This window comes from Mobula hypostoma, chromosome 16 (genome assembly GCF_963921235.1).
Source record: "Mobula hypostoma chromosome 16, sMobHyp1.1, whole genome shotgun sequence".
In the NCBI taxonomy this organism is placed as follows: domain Eukaryota; kingdom Metazoa; phylum Chordata; class Chondrichthyes; order Myliobatiformes; family Myliobatidae; genus Mobula; species Mobula hypostoma.
In genome coordinates, this window is record NC_086112.1 from 22235860 (window position 1) to 22252498 (window position 16639).

At 39.3% G+C, this 16639-nt stretch overlaps 1 protein-coding gene across 1 annotated transcript in view; it reads left to right on the top strand.

The window, feature by feature from the left end:
* Positions 1–4479: 4479 nt before the first annotated feature.
* Positions 4480–16639, top strand: part of fer (fer (fps/fes related) tyrosine kinase) — a 141353-nt gene continuing 129193 nt past the window's right edge. The window contains exon 1 of the mRNA XM_063068628.1: positions 4480–4661. The gene's annotated coding sequence lies outside the window, so the exon portion shown is untranslated. The remainder of the gene's footprint in view (positions 4662–16639) is intronic.

Genomic DNA, 16639 nt, shown 5'->3' on the forward strand with positions numbered 1-16639 from the left:
TACTCAATGCTCTGATTTACAAAGGCCAGCATACCAAAAGCTTTCTTCACCACCCTATCCACATGAGATTCCACCTTCAGAGAACTATGTACCTTACAAAATTCAATATCCTTCTCCTGAGTGAATACCGAAGAAAAGAAATTGTTAAGAATCTCCCCCATCTCTTTTGGCTCCACACATAGCCGTCCACTCTGATTCTCTAAGGGACCAATTTTATCCCTCACTATCCTTTTGCTATTAATATAACTGTAGAAACCCTTTGGATTTATTTTCACCTTACTTGCCAAAGCAACCTCATATCTTCTTTTAGCTTTTCTAATTTCTTTCTTAAGATTCTTTTTACATTCTTTATATTCCTCGAGCACCTCATTTACTCCATGCTGTCTATATTTATTGTAGCTCTCTCCTTTTTTCTGAACCAAGTTTCCAATATCCCTTGAAAACCATGGCTTTCCCAAACTTTTAATCTTTCCTTTCAACGTAACAGGAACATAAAGATTCTGTACTCTCAAAATTTCACATTTAAATGATCTCCATTTCTTTATTACATCCTTCCCATAAAACAAATTGTCCCAATCCACTCCTTCTAAATCCTTTCACATCTCCTCAAAGTTAGCCTTTCTCCAATCAAAAATCTCAACCCTGGGTCCACATCTATCCTTCTACATAATTATATTGAAACTAATAGCATTGTGATCACTGGACCCAAAGTGCTACCCAACACCAACCTCTGTCACCTGACCTATCTCATTCCCTAACAGGAGATCCAACACTGCCCCTTCTCTCGTTGGTACCTCTATATATTACTGCAAAAAACTATCTTGCACACATTTTACAAACTCCATACCATCCAACCCTTTTACAGTATGGGCAGTCTATGTGTGGAAAATTAAAATCTCCCACAATCACAACCTTGTGCTTACTACTTATATCTGCTACCTCCTTACAAATTTGCTCCTCCAATTCTCGCTCCCCATTTGGTGGTCTATAATACACCCCCATAAGAGTTACTACACCTTTCCTATTCCTCAATTCCACCCAAATAGCCTCCCTAGACGAGCCCTCTAATCTATCCTGCCAGAGCACCGCTGTAATATTTTCTCTGACAAGCAATGCAACCCCTCCCCCTCTTGTCCCTCTAATTCTATCACACCTGAAGCAATGAAATCCAGGAATATTTAGTTGCCAATCACACCCCTCCTGTAACTATGTTTCACTAATAGCTACCACATCATACTTCCAGGTATCAGTTCATGATTTAAGCTCATCCACCTATCTTACAATGCTCCTAGCATTAAAATGAATGCATTTAAGACATTTTCCACCTCTTACTCTCTGTTTATCACTAACTGTGGAAACAATTTTACTATTTTCTTTTTCTTCCTTCTTCCCTACATCTGTTCCTACACTCTGGTTCCCCTCCCCCCTCGTATCTAGTTTAAATCCACTGGAGCCTCTCTAGCAAACCTACCTGCAAGAATATTTGTTCCCTCTCCAGTTCAGATGCAGACCGTCCTGCCGGAACAGGTCCCACCTTCTCTGGAAAACTGCCCAATTATCTATAAATCCGAAGCCCTTCCTCCTGCACCATGCCTTCAGCCACGTGTTGATCTGCGCTATCGTATTGTTTCTAAACCCGCCTGCACGTGGCACTGGTAGCAATTCTGAGATTGCTATGCTGGAGGTCCTGTCCTTTAACTTGGCTCCTAACTCCCTAAACTCTCCTTTCAGGACCTCCTCACTCTTCCTACCCACGTCATTGGTCCCTACATGGACCATGACATCCGGCTGCTCACCTTCCCTCTTGAGAATACCGAGGACGCGATCCGAGATATTGCGGACCCTGGCACCAGGGAGGCAACAGACCATCCGGGTTTCTCGATCTCTTCCACAGAACCTCTTATCTGTCCCCCTAACTATCAAACCCCCTATCACTACTGCTCTCCTCTTTTCCCTCCTTCCCTTCTGAGTTGAGGGTCCCATCTTGGTGCCAGAGACGCAACCACTGCAACTCGTCCCTGGTAGGTCGTCCCCTCAACAGTATCCAAAACAATGTACCTATTATTGATGGGAATGGCCACAGGGGTGCTCTGCTCATTCTGTCTATTCCCCTTCCCTCTCCTAACAGTCACTCAGCTACCTATCTCCTGACTCTTAGGGGTGACTATCTCCCTGTAACTCCTCTGCACATATGATGTTTACCTCATTCTGCATTATTGGTCTACTTCTTGCAAATTCTTTGCCTCTTTTCAGATATCATCAGCAATATTAAACAATTTGCAGCACTGTATTTCCTTCCGAAGATATAGTCAACAGCTTCCACTCAATCGGTTCTCCCACCAGTCACCTATATGGATAATTTATTGGTGGTTATATTATAGATAATCAGTAGTAGCTCAGGTAATTTGTAGTAGCTAATCAGTTCAACCAGTATATTCTTGAGGAACCAGAATAAGTGGGCAAAGCATATGCAAAAGCAGAGAACACATAAAACTCTACGAATACACCACTAAAATTCAAAAGCTTTGAATTTCAGGTTATCAGGCAATCAATGTAAGTTAACAACAGTAGATTACCAAAGTAAAGCTTTATACCATCCACAACTTTCTTCCCTTTTCAATCCTAACAATATATTTTGCTTTCAGCTTTTCAGACTCCTTCTTCCAACCCAATTTTTTTCTGAATCTACATAATGTTAGGCACACCCAATTTGAATGTACAGTTAAATTAATTGTCACTTCTTCAACAAAATCTAGATGGTTTGTCAGACAGGATTCAGAAATTGAATACCAGTCTTATCATTAAATGAGCCTTACAAGATATGCCAGTCAAATCAATCCTGTTCTGAGGCATGTGCTTCACCAGGACCAGACCTGCACTGTAGCAGGCAGAAAAGTTTCTGATAGCTCAGACACCCCACCCTGCAAAAGCTCATTTCAGGGAGGTAGCACCCCTCACCCCAGTCGACCTCCAAGGGTGTATGTAATACTTTGTTTAGTGAGTTTGTCTAATCTGTAAACCAAGTTGGGTATATGCAGAAAATGTGACATTAAAATATGTACTTATATTATATTATTATGTTTATTCTATTACAACTTTAAGCAAGTATACAGAGAGTTTGGCCTCATCACGTAGGACATCAATGGAGTAGCTCCTTAGCAGCTAGCCAGCATAGTTTAAATAACTTCAGCTATGCTAATGAACGAATGACACCTGTTAAACTCACCTCAACATGTCTTTTATACTTTAACCCACCATGGGCAATAGAAAAGTCACTGTTGCAAACAGGCAGCGAGTAACACTGTCATTATTTTTGAGGTCGACTGTAAAGCCTGCCCACAGAGAAAATTGATAGGTCTACTTAGCACGAAGAGAGACCAGTCAGGATGCCCCCCTCCCCTCCTCCAAAAAATCGATTTCCGGGATATTGTATATAATTTCCAGGCATCAGAGAGCCGCTATCAATAGGCGGGAGACTCCCGGAACTTCCAGGAGAGGTGGGATCTCTGATAGCTTTGCACTGCTCATGAGTGTGATTGACCACGTATAGACAGTGGAACAGATGGTTGCCTAGTCTGCTCAGACCAGAAGAGCAAGTTTAATAGAATTTAGAACATGTACAGGATGGGTATGATTCTAAAATGGACTTTTGGATGATGTTTAAAGTTGACTATGATACTTCTGTAGAGTCGTCAGTAGTATGGTCCAAATTAATGGTGAGAAATCGAAATCTTCCCTATCAAATTTGTTGTCAAGACTATCCTCTCTCCTCTCCTTTTGAGTGTTGTGTTGAATTGAACCTTTGCTAAATCCATCAGGAAGTATACACAGACAGCATAAGAGGCACTCAGGGGAAATCAGTCTTCTACATTGATGATGTCATTATCTTCTGCCCAGAATCACATCAGTTGAGAGATTGATGAATATGTGCAATCAGTCTGAACTGGCCTCCAAGGCCAAAAGTCAGGATGTGTTTGTAGAGAATGGGTACAACCAATCCTTTTACCTCTTCGCTGAATTTTCATGAAGGTGCTAGGTATATGGTCCCGAGACAAAGCACACAACAAGAACTGGCTGGAGTGAATAGTTAAGATGAAACAGAAGCTAGGCTTGAGGAAATGGCTCTTCCTATTGATTGCGGGAAAGAACCTAGACATAAAGATGCAAGGTGATCCCAGTTTCACTGTACACGGCACGGGTGTGAGCCATGCCCTACTCCTTCTTGCTGTGGAAAGTTCCATTCAGCTGGAATGTGTTGTACCATTATCCCTCATTAGGAATATTTCTGCAGAAACAAGTCCATCAGGCAGCAGTCAACAAGGAATGTTCTCAAAGCTCTGCGGAAAAAGAAGACAAGGGATTCTGTTGGAAGGTTACCTTCGCCAACTGATAAAATCATTCAGCAGTAGGCATCCTCACTAGAACTCCCAGCTAAACACCAAGAACTTGTTTGGCTGGTGATGAGAAGAGCCACCTCGTGGTGGCTACAGTGCAAATGAGACGATGATCCACTTCCTTTTGAAGAATGTATTTGCCAAGAAGGTCATAAAATTCAGAAGTGAAACACAGTTTTCAAGCTGAATATTTGTCAACCTGTTAAATCTCATGCAGCAGCAGAAACAAAGACTGGATTTCCAATTTGAAGTTCTACAAGCTTTAAGGTTGTACAACTTGCTGTTTTTGTTTCTTTGAGAAATGTCTTCAAATATATTACAGCCATGTTCCTTTATAGCAATAGACAATTGTTTTATCACGCGGGTTAAATGGAATTCATTTTTGACAGCATGTTAAAATTACAGAAATCTATAGTGTTCCTGCAAAAATAGTAACAGTTATATCTGACTATTGTTGTACAGGAAAACCTCAGCTCAAGACATGCATGTAGAAATGAAAATGCATGCGGTACGCATAAAAACTAGCTCGCAAACTTAAAACAGTTTTATGGCGTACCTTGTAAAATAATTATGTTTAGAATTCATAACAAATACCAAATGTACTTTTTTCTGGACATCAAGTTCAAGTTTGCAGTGCTTAACCTGATTAGAACAATATTTTAGATTTTGGCTCAGAATTTCCTAGAGTACAGCTTCATCCAGTTTGTGCCACTCGTAATTATTTTCTGTTCTTATAATTCAGCCCAAAAATTATTTCTGCTTCCACTTATTGGAAGTGTAAATTTAAAATAAATGTGCAGGCGAAGGAAAAGTAGGTGAATTATAAAAAAGTATAGCTTCGGATTCAGAACTGGGTTTATTATCACCGTCTTTCATTGTCGTAGATGATATGAAATTTGTTTTGTGTCAGTAGTACGGCACAAAGACATAAAATTACTCTAAATATATAAATAAACAGATGAATGATTGTATAGGTCAAAACAAAAGGAATACTGAGCTTAATGACCTCTGCAAGTCGACAGTTTTTAAAATAAACTTTATTATTAATAGTTCCAAGTACTGGAAAATAAGAAAATTTGAGATACTTCATAGTGCATACATCCAGATGTTTTCTGAAATAAATTAATTCATTCTGCTGCAGAATAAAACATCACTGAGTGGAATTTGAGGAGAAAATTATAATGGTATCCTGTGGCAACTTTTTTCCTGATCATTTATCAACCCATCAACTCACAATAGCTGGTTCCAGTTAATTTTCTTGATGAGATGATCAAAAATCACTATATAAAACAAAAATAACAAAACTTGGGATTCTTTGGTAATGAAATAGAGGGGGTGAGTGTGTATATGGAATTTAATAATCTGTTTCATAGAGCAGTACATCATAATATTTCTGAACAAAGTTAGTGTATTTTGGTAAGAATAAGAAGCAATATTAGTTAATATTAACTAAACAGTACAGTATCGAGACAGGAATAAAGAGAGGTTGTAGTGTATAATCTCTGAAGATGGCAGTACAAGTTGAAAATGTCCAAAGAATCCTTACCTATATTAAAATGTGCATTTTAGTGCAAGAGAGAAGAATTTGGGCTAAATCTTTTTAAGCACTTGATTTTAAAGACACACAATTTTTTTGTTTCTTATAAATGGGAAACCAGTGTGGGACTCAAATTTAGTACTGTATGTGAGCCACTGGAATTTCAGATCATCTAGATATTAGCAAGGCAAAACGCATGTATCCTTTACAATGAATTCTCAGTGACAACTGTGAACTATTTGGGGATTTAAAACTTGTGAATTGTATCAAGATACACCATATTAGTTTTGAAAAAGTCTTGATTTTCTTTTGTTTTGTATTTGCTTTGGGATTAGTCATTTACACTCTCTTTTATACCTACATTTATAAGTAGCATGTTCATCATATATGGAAAAGTTAATATATTCATTTGTTTCAACGTTATTACTTTCAAAGATACGACATTGTTTTTAATATATTAAAGCTTGCTAACACTAATTATAGGAACATTATCAAACAAAGTTCAACACCAAAACACATTAAGATAAGCAATTAGCCTTAACAGGCTAGTTTTAAGGAGCATCTCAGAGGAAAGAAAATTGAGAAGGGAGTTCTAGAGCTTTGAAGGCATGACCACCAATGAATGAATGATTAAAATGAGGGATGATGGTGAGCCTAGTACAGGAGGAGCACTGGAGTATTATTGAAATGGAAAACCTGAGACCATGAAGGAATTTATAGCAGGGCATCTAAACTTTGGATGACCTTAAATTTACAGACAGTAAAGCACGAAGTGGTGACCACTGGTTAATTCATTAGGCAAAGTGGCGCAAATTTCAGTAATGAATGAGTTGAGCAATTTTTTGGAAGCGTTGTGCATGTGTGGTTGGAGGATAATATCATACAATATGAAGGGTGGAAGCAATCTGGTCTGGCCTCAAGTTGATGATTAAGGACGGAACTTGTGGAATGGTTAAAAGCTAAGGTCAAGAGGTAAATTTGGGTGGTGTGAATGTACGTGCGGAAGCTGATGTTGCAGTTTCCATGAAACAGCAAACTATCAAGCTATCCTCTGAAACATTGTATGATGTCTTTATGCTTATAAGATATTACGTGAGGAAGTACAGATCACGAACTACAATTGAATATATAAATCTTGGCAAGTCGCTCAGTGTGTGTGTTGGCGAGTACTAAGTAATCTGTTTCTGAAACTCCATGCATTTAATTTAATTTGATTTTGTATTAACTTCAAACTTGTAATTTCTCTTTGTTTTTCTTAATACTAAACAAAATGCCTGCCAATGGTACTAAATTAAGTGCAAAACTAGAACTCAAAACTGAATTCAGTAAAAGATTATCACGTACTGTAGAATCAAATACACTTCAGTAACCAGCATTTTGAAAGGGAGCAGCTCAGCTGAGGAAATGTCAGGGGCAAGACTGGGGCAGTACCTGGGGCCGTTCTGAGGGAACACCCGGGTTAACATTGGGCTAATGTCAAAGGAGAAACTGGGCTGAAGGAGGGACTGCATTGTCTGGCTAGTCAGGCTGACTCCCTGTCTAACTATTATATGCCACAAACTGGTAGCCGTCAAGTCTATGTTCTGGATAACCAAGCTTTTGCTATAAATAGCAACTACTGCCATCAAGGGCTGAATCAATACTTAGGTGCTATGAATGAGGCTAAAATAATGTATATGCATAAGGGCTATGCTGGCATAGGAAATATGAAATCAGAGAATGAAGATTCCAAATTGAATTCAGACGGTATTGGAACTTGGTGTAGGAGGGAAAGTGAGGTCCCTAACTTAAACTGGGAAGTTTATATTTTATCCATTGAACTTTTAGGTAATCTGCCATTCCTTTCAATTAAATAACCTTCCAAAATAATAATTAATACAATCACTTGATAAAAAGCAGACAAAAAGGGAGTGGCAATACACACCAATGCAATCATCTGTTTGACTTCTTCCATCTGGCAGACGTTATAAGATTTTCTATGCTCACACTTCCAGACTGAAAAATAGCTTTTTTCCCAGAGCTATAATTGCTCTGAACCAATCGACCAAGCAACATCCATAAATTTGTTATATTGCTACTTTAATACTGGTTTTATGGCTGTCATGCATCTGAGTTGTGCTTTTGTACTGCTGGACATTGCTTGTACTGGATGGTTACTTGATTTTATTTATTGTTTATTTGTTTTATTTGTTGTTTTATAGCATTGAGTACGAGAGTTACAAACTCATTTTCGCTGTATTGGTGCATGACAAATTGTACTATGCAATGACAATAAAGATATTTCAAATTAATGATTTTTGTTATTATTATACATGAAGTTGAGACCTACTTCTTGAAATTTCCAGGAACGTCATGATTCTTAATATGATCTGGGGATGAGGTGCTTAAAAAATGTCTCTGGTTGTTTAATTTCAAATGCAGAATTTTTGAGCTTGAAGGACAGCTGAAGTTACTGTGGAGCAATAGGGAAGCCAAGTTTCTTGGAATCTACTTTTCTGGAAGCGGTCACCTCATCATAGCGTTCAGGACATTAAATGAATGGTCATCCAAATGGGAAAGAAGAGAACATGCAATAATCTTCCTTCCAAGTGCCTTTCTCAAACCAAAATTCGCCTTACAGACTGGTGGGCTTGACCTTGAGGAATGTAGTCCAGTATTTGGTAGCATGCGACCAACACGGAAACGAGAAAAGCTTTGCCTCATGTGCTCTGTTGCCTCCCTAGTAGAACAATAAAGGGTATCACAGCATGGGTGCAGAACATTTTGAAGTTGATGAGGAAGGCAAAGCCAGGCTTAGGATGCATTTGTTAAATACATAACACATGTTAGATAAAGTACACGGATCAGAATATGAACACTACCTCATTATTACTTTCTGTTTGCATGATTTATATATTTTGTAATTTATAGTAATTTTATTTATTTGCACCATACTGCTACTGCAAAACAACAAATTTCACGTCATAGAAAGCAGTGGTAATGAAGGTAATTCTGATTACGAAATAACCACTTGATAGTATGAAATAGCACAAAAATATAGGATTACACAATGAATATACTTGCATATCAGTTCTTCAGGAAGGACTGGCAAGGAATTACAGCTGGAGTGGCAGTCCATTAATTATTATGGTGCTGAAGAGAAAGGATGTTCTTGTGAGGTCAAAGGCTGAATCCAATTAGTTGGTGGTAAGAAGCAAGGAGGAAACTGTCTATTACTGGCAAGAAAAGAGTAAGGGGGAAGATAGAAGAGTGGATGTGCAGGAAAATTATAGAACTATTCAGCAACTGCAGGATGCCTTGTAGAATTTTAATGTTGATCCTCACTGTTACTCCTTGTTTGCACTACTTATTTTGACATTCATATTAACTTTATGTAAATGCACTGTATAGTTGCTGCAAAACAATTAATTTCATGACATACAGTATACATCAGTGACAATATACCTGAGTCTGATAATGTCAATGTTAAGAGTAAAGAGTGAAGAAAGGGAGAAGTTTCTCAAATGTCTTTATGAGAACTTGTTAGCTCAATGAAAGGGCTAACTCCCATGGCTGTGTGGAGCCACAGGAGATGGGCAAGGTCCAATATGAATACTTCTCATGTCTATTTGTTGTAAAGAAGGTCATGGAAGCTTGTGAGTTCAGGGAAGAGAACGATGACCTGGAACATATTGCCATGATGCAAGAAGATGCTAGTGGCCTTGAAGTGCGTAAAGGTGGATAAAAACCCTGGGTCCAAACCAAGTGTATTGTTGGAAGCTTAATATAATCTAATCACATCCTACCACTGGCATGATGACCTGATCTGCACACAGAACTCCAAGAGAGGTCTCCCTAACATCTTGAGTATCTGAAGCAGATTTTGGCCAGGTACCTTCTCAGATTTTCAGAACTTTACATTTTATACTTGAGATTCCTCATAACTTGAAGCCACAATGTTAAAATTTCAAGAAGATTCAGAATTTCACAGTGGGTTTGGTTTGTCCAATTTCCAGCAATTGTTTCCACTTATTTTTTCTGTATCTCCTTCAAGTGGCAGTTAGAGACTGCCAAATAATTAAATTGCTTCTTTCTTCCTGATTGTAGCTTGTGTGTCCTCCTTTGGGGACTGTACACATGCAGAGAAGAATATAACTGTGTATTTTGGAAAGGGTGGGGTAGGGAAGGAGTTAAACTATCAAAACTGATGGCATGTCAGAAACCTGACACAAGCATGTCGACTTCCAGATTTTACACAAACAAGTGAAGCTGCAACGTGGAATCTCATATAAGGAAAGGTGGTTGCCAGTTTCGGTATGTTAATCTGCTGATTATGAACAACAGTATTGAACATTTGGAACTCAACTCAAGCTTACCAGAGCATTTGTCAAGTCAAGCAAAATCACAGTGCCTGAGAAGACCTGACAATAAACGCAGGTGCCTTATAACTGCTGTCTTGAAGGATCTTGTAAGCCTTTTAAGATAAAGATAGAGAATAAATCTGAGCTCTTTTTTTCTCGATTTATTTTGTATCTATCCTATTCAATAAATTATCAATTGTAAGTTTCAAAACAATGAATTTGTTATTACTTTTTATCCCATTGATCTGAATGTAGATTTCTTAATTTCTATCGCACAACTTTAAATGCTTAACACAGTCTAAATAGCACAAGATTATTTTAAATTCTAAAGCTTTGATCATACTGACTTTTCAACACCAGACCTCGATATAATGGTCATTTAAACAAGGTTAACACGAGGAAATCTGCAGATGCTGGAATTTCAAGCAACACACATAAAAATTGCTGGTGAACGCAGCAGGCCAGGCAGCATCTGTAGGAAGAGGTACAGTCGATGTTTTGGGCCAAAACCCTTCGTCAGGACTAACAATTTGTATGTGTGTTGATTTAAACAAGGTTGTTCTTTTTGTTTGTTGTCTTTTATATGCTTAAAACCATAAGATCATAAGATATGGGAGCAGAATTAAGCCATTTGGTCCATTGAATCTGCTCCACCATTTCATCATGGCTGATCCATTTTTCCTCTCAGCCCTAATCTCCTGCCTTCCCCCTTTATACCTTCATGCCCTGACCAATCAAGAATCTATCAACCCTTATAAGACTATAAGATATAGGAGCAGAGAAATGTACTACTTTTATTTTCTGTTCTTAAGCCATTTGTTTTATTAAGTTCAAATCTCTTCGAACAATAACTGCTCCAACTTCTCCAACTGACTATAGTACAGCAGTAGCACAATGGTTAAATTACTGGAATTGTACTTCAGTAAGTTGAGTTCAAATGGTGTCATAACAGCTGTGGAATTTAGATTCAGTTAATAATTTGGAATTTGGTTGGCCTGGATAAATTCTTTATTTACATTTTCAAGATACACAGGGAGAGTTCTACAACTTCTTGCCACTCTTTGCATAAAGGAATGCTATCAGTTGGGACTGGTGTTAAACCTTTGCATGACATCAAAAGGGAAGTTCCTGACAGTCTTATCCTTCCTCTGCACTTCCCTCTTCAACACAGCATGTTTAAATTTGTCTGCAGAGGAAATGCTATCATTTGCAAGATGGTTAGATTCTGCATATGTCTACAGAAAATTGTCAACTTCCCTATTAAAACTGATGCTACGTTTTCCATTGGCATGTGTCATTTTAGTGCCATTGGTTTCCCTACAAGTCTTGCAAATAAAGCAGAAGCCCCAAAGCAAATCTACAGCAAGCACTCATGCCAACAATTGTTAAGGGGGCTTCAGTAAAAAAAATTTCTGATTTTTGACTATTTAGTAATCACCAGGTTCAAATCTATTGAAGCAGCTCTTCTTGACACAGTAATTCTCACTGTATCCTGTTGTTATCCCAACTAGCATGACAAAAAAATTCACTAGTCCAATATTTACTTCTAGTGCCAATTTGTTAAAGAACCCACACCAAAATAAAAGCTTTTACTAATATTAATATGAAGTTAATATTAAAGGTGACCTTTATGGTTTGAAATTAACTTTAACAGACAAAAATGTTTTTTTCTTAAATTCAAATCATTACTTTTATTACTATTCCTGTTTTTGAGTGCTATTTTCTCTTCTCCTTTTCATTTATTTTCCACTGAACTTCCTCTGCTTTATCTTCACTTTTCCTTATCCCAATGCTACGCTGTCAAATATGGTTACGTTATCTAAATTAATTGTTTAAAAAATAATAACAATCAGGTAGAACCCAATAGCAATTAGAATTTAATCTATTTTGAATTTATATATGGGGAGAAACCAAACATGATTGACTGTAATAAGCTTTCCTTTTAAACACTTTCATGAAAAACAACCACCTAAATGACGGTGAAAATGTAGTATCTCGATCTTGCCATTGGGTGGCGGTACATTTATTTCTCTCATGAGGAAATCAAATATACAATATTTAATTGAGAAAAGAACCTCCAAATTTCTTCATAATTCTGCCACAGAACAGTAAAATGATGCACTTGCATATGGAAAATGATAGAAAGGAAAAGATTTGCTGTATTATGTAACATAACATGGCAACTCTGCGTCCTACCTGAAGTCATGAAATTACTTGGCAAAGGGAAAAAAGATAAACATTTAAGCCAATTGATTGGGGCTGGAGGAAGATTTTTAAAGTTTCTCTCTACTGGGAAACAAAATATAAACAGGAAACCACCTTAGACCTGAGCAATAACCAGGTACATTATCGTGGCTTCAAATAGAAATAGATTTCCAGAGTAACTTGAAGTAATTCAGTACACTCAACACAGCCCATTACACTCTCAGAAAATAAATTATTTTCATTTAATCTGATTCCTTCAGTGCATGTGACCTCTGGTCCTTCCTTACCATATAGCTGAAACAGCAATAAGAATGACAACCACCACCATTTATACAGCAAATCTCCTCACACCATAGAAGACAATGCTGAGTCTATGATTGTGTTGTCAGAGCAAAGCTATCAACCCAACTATCACATGTATTTTCTCCTGCATGCCCATCAAATCTTCTTTGATTTTCCTTATACCCAACTACACTAGGTGTAATTTAATCAATTAATCTACTTTGGGATGTGGAAGAATAGCAGAGCATCTTGGGGAAACCAACGGGGAGAACATGGAAAATCACACGCACAGCACCTGAGGTCAGGATAGTCTCCAGATCACTGCAGCTGTCTGGCAAACACACAACCTGACGCATGACTGTTCCATTAGTTTTAGTGAAAATCTTCTGAAGCATTTATTTGGAACAAAATGATGGGATAAAAACGGCCACAGAGCCCCAAAAATAGGGATTACATCAGATGAATTGAATTGACTTTATTTCTTACATCCTTCACATACACAAGGAGTAAAAATCTTTACTTTTATGTCTCCATCTAAATGTGCAATGTGCAATCATAATAATTTATAATAAGTAGAACAGGCAATGTAACATAAAGTACACTCAAATCAGTGTGAGTTCATCAGTCTGATGGCCTGGTGGAAGAAGCTGTCCCGGAGCCTGTTGATCCTGGCTTTTATGCTGCGGTACCATTTCCCGGATGAAAGCAGCTGGAATAGATTGTGGTTGGGGTGACTCGGGTCCACAATGACAGGTGCTGCACCTGTCCTAGTAAATGTCCTGAATCATGGGAAGTTCACAACTACAGATGTGCTGGGCTGTTGGCACCACTCTCTGCAGAGTCCTGCAATTAAGGGAGATACAATTCCCATACCAGACAGTGATGCAACCAGTCAGGACGTTCTCAAATGTGCCCTTGTAGAAAGTTCTTAGGAATTGGGGGCCCATACCAAACTTCCTCAACCGTCTGAGGTGAAAGAGGCACTGTTGTGCCTTTTTCACCACACAGCTGGTCAAATACTTAGTCAAAGAGGTAGGCTTTAAGATTGCTGGCAAAGAAGTTTTGAGCAACAATACCAGAGTTCACAGCCTTATCAGCAGGAGGCGCAGCTGCCAGTGCTGGAATGAGTAAATTCGGAGATCACAAGAGTCCAGATGAAGTTATAGAAGGAATTGTCAAAGAAACATGATCTAATCTCTTTGGCATTTTGTAGAACTCAGTCCAAATCAACTGCAAATCTATGTTTCTCTGAAGTTCAGAAATCCATCTATGCAAATATGTCAGAATAACAATGATAATATAAATAAACAAGAGAAAATCTGCAGATGCTGGAAATTCAAGCAACACACACAAAATGCTGGAGGAACTGAGCAGGCTGGGCTGCATCTATAGAAAACAGTATAGTCAATGGTTCAGTCCAAGCCTTCATTAGGACTGGCAAAAAAAAGGATGAGCAGGTTAGAAGGTGGGTGGAGGGGAGGAAGAAACACATGTTGATAGGTGAAACTGGGGTGGGGGAGGGTGAAGTAAAGAGCTGGAAAGTTGATCGGTAGAAGAGGTACAGGGCGGGAGAAGGGGAAATCTGTTAGGAGAGGACAGAAGGCCATAGAAGAAAGGGGGAGGAGCACCTGAGGGAGATGATGGGCAAGCAAGGAGATAAAGTGAGAGAGGGAAAAGGGAATGGTGAAAGAGAGGAGTAAGGGCATTATCAGAAGTTTGAGAAATTGATATTCATGCCATCAGGTTGGAGGCTACCCAGCCAGAACATAAGGTGTTGCTCCTCCAACATGAGTGCGGCCTCATCTTGACAGTAGAGGAGGCTATGGACTGATATGTCAGAACGGGAATGGGAAGTGGAATTAAAATGGGTGGCCACGGGGAGACCCTGCTTTTTCTGGTGGATGGAGCGTAGGTGCTCAGCGAAGCGGTCTCTCTCCCAATCTACATTGGGTCTCACCAATATACATGAGGCCACACCAGGAGCACCGGATACCATAGAACACCCCAAATGACTCAGGCAAAGTGTCACCTCACCTGGAAGGGTTGCTTGCAGCTCTGAATGGTAGTGAGGGAGAAGGTGTAGGGGCAGGTGTAGCACTTGCTCCGCTTGCATGGATAAGTGCCAGGAGGAAGATCAGTGGGGATGGACAAGGGCATCACGTAGGGAGCGATCCTTGTGGAAAACAGAAAATGTGGAAAGATGTGCTTGGTGGTGGGATCCCACTGGAGATGGTGGAAGTTACAGAGAATTATGTGCTGGGCACAGATGCTGGTAGGGTGGTCAGTGAGGACAAGAGGAACCCTATCCCTGGTGGGGTGGTGGGAGGATGGGGTGAAGGCAGATGTGCGTGAAATGGAAGAGGTGGTTGAGGGCAGCATTGATAGTGGAGGAAGGGAACACCCTTTGTTTGAAGAGGGAGGACATCTCCTTCGTTCTGGAATGAAAAGCCTCATCCTTAGAGCAGATGTGACAGAAATGGAGGAATTGAGTGAAGGGGATGGCATTTCTTACAAGTAACAGGGTGGAAAAAGGTATAGTCCAGGTAGCTGTGAGAGTCAGTGGGTTTATAATAGACATCAGTAGATAAACTGTATCGAGAGATGGAGACAGAGAAATTGAGGAAGGGGAGGGAGGTGTCGGAAATGGACAAGGTAAATTTGAGGGCTAGTTGGATGTTGGAGGCAAAGTTAATGAAGTCGATGAGCTCTGCATGGGTGTAGGAAGCAGCAGCAATGCAGTCGTTGATGTTGATGTAGATGTATATATAATATGAATATGAAGTTATGTTGTGCTTTTTCTCTACACCCTTTCCAATTGGCTCAATGTAATTCATTGCTTAAGGAGAATAAAACTGGATACAATATTTGATTCAAATCTAACCATGACTTTGTTCAACAAAATAGCAGAATTATTAATAATGCATGATTGTACTGCATCCAGTTCACTGGAGCAAAAATTTCAGAGTATCAGTCATGAACTTCAGAGATCTATGATGCGGCAGATAACCTCTCCCTGCAGTTACCATCTCCCTGGCACTGCACTCATCGCTGCAGCATCTGGATAATAAAAATACCTGTGTTGCAATATTATTTACTTTACCCTACTTTATTGTCGCCAAACAATTGATACTAGAGCATACAATCATTATAGCGATATTTGATTCTGCGCTTCGCGCTCCCTCAATTACAAATCGATAGTAAATATTAAAAATTTAAATTATAGATCAGAAATAGAAAATAGAAAATGGAAAGTAAGGTAGTGCAAAAAAAGAAACTGGGAGGCAGGTCCGGATATTTGGAGGGTACAGCCCAGATCCAGATCAGGATCCGTTCAGCAGTCTTATCACAGTTGGAAAGAAGCTGTTCCCAAATCTGGCCGTATGAGTCTTCAAGCTCCTGAGCCTTCTTCCGGAGGGAAGAGGGACAAAAAGTGTGTTGGCTGGGTGGGTTGTGTCCTTGATTATCCCGGCAGCACTGCTCCGACAGCGTGCGGTGTAAAGTGAGTCCAAGGACGGAAGTTTGGTTTGTGTGATGTGCTGGGCTGTGTTCACAATCTTCTGCAGCTTCTTCCGGTCTTGGACAGGACAACTTCCATACCAGGTTTTGATGCACCTTAGAAGAATGCTTTCTACGGTGCATCTATAAAAATTAGTGAGGGTTTTAGGGAACAGGCCAAATTTCTTTGGCTTTCTCAGGAAGTAAAGGCACTCACTGGTGGGCCTTCTTGGCAGTGGACTCTGCTTGGTTGGACCAAGTCAGGTCATTTGTGATACTGATCCCGAGGAACTTAAAGCTTTTGATCTGTTCCATTTGCGCACCACCAATGTAAATTGGGTCATGCAGTCTGCTACTCTTTCTGAAGTCAACAACCAATTCCTTCA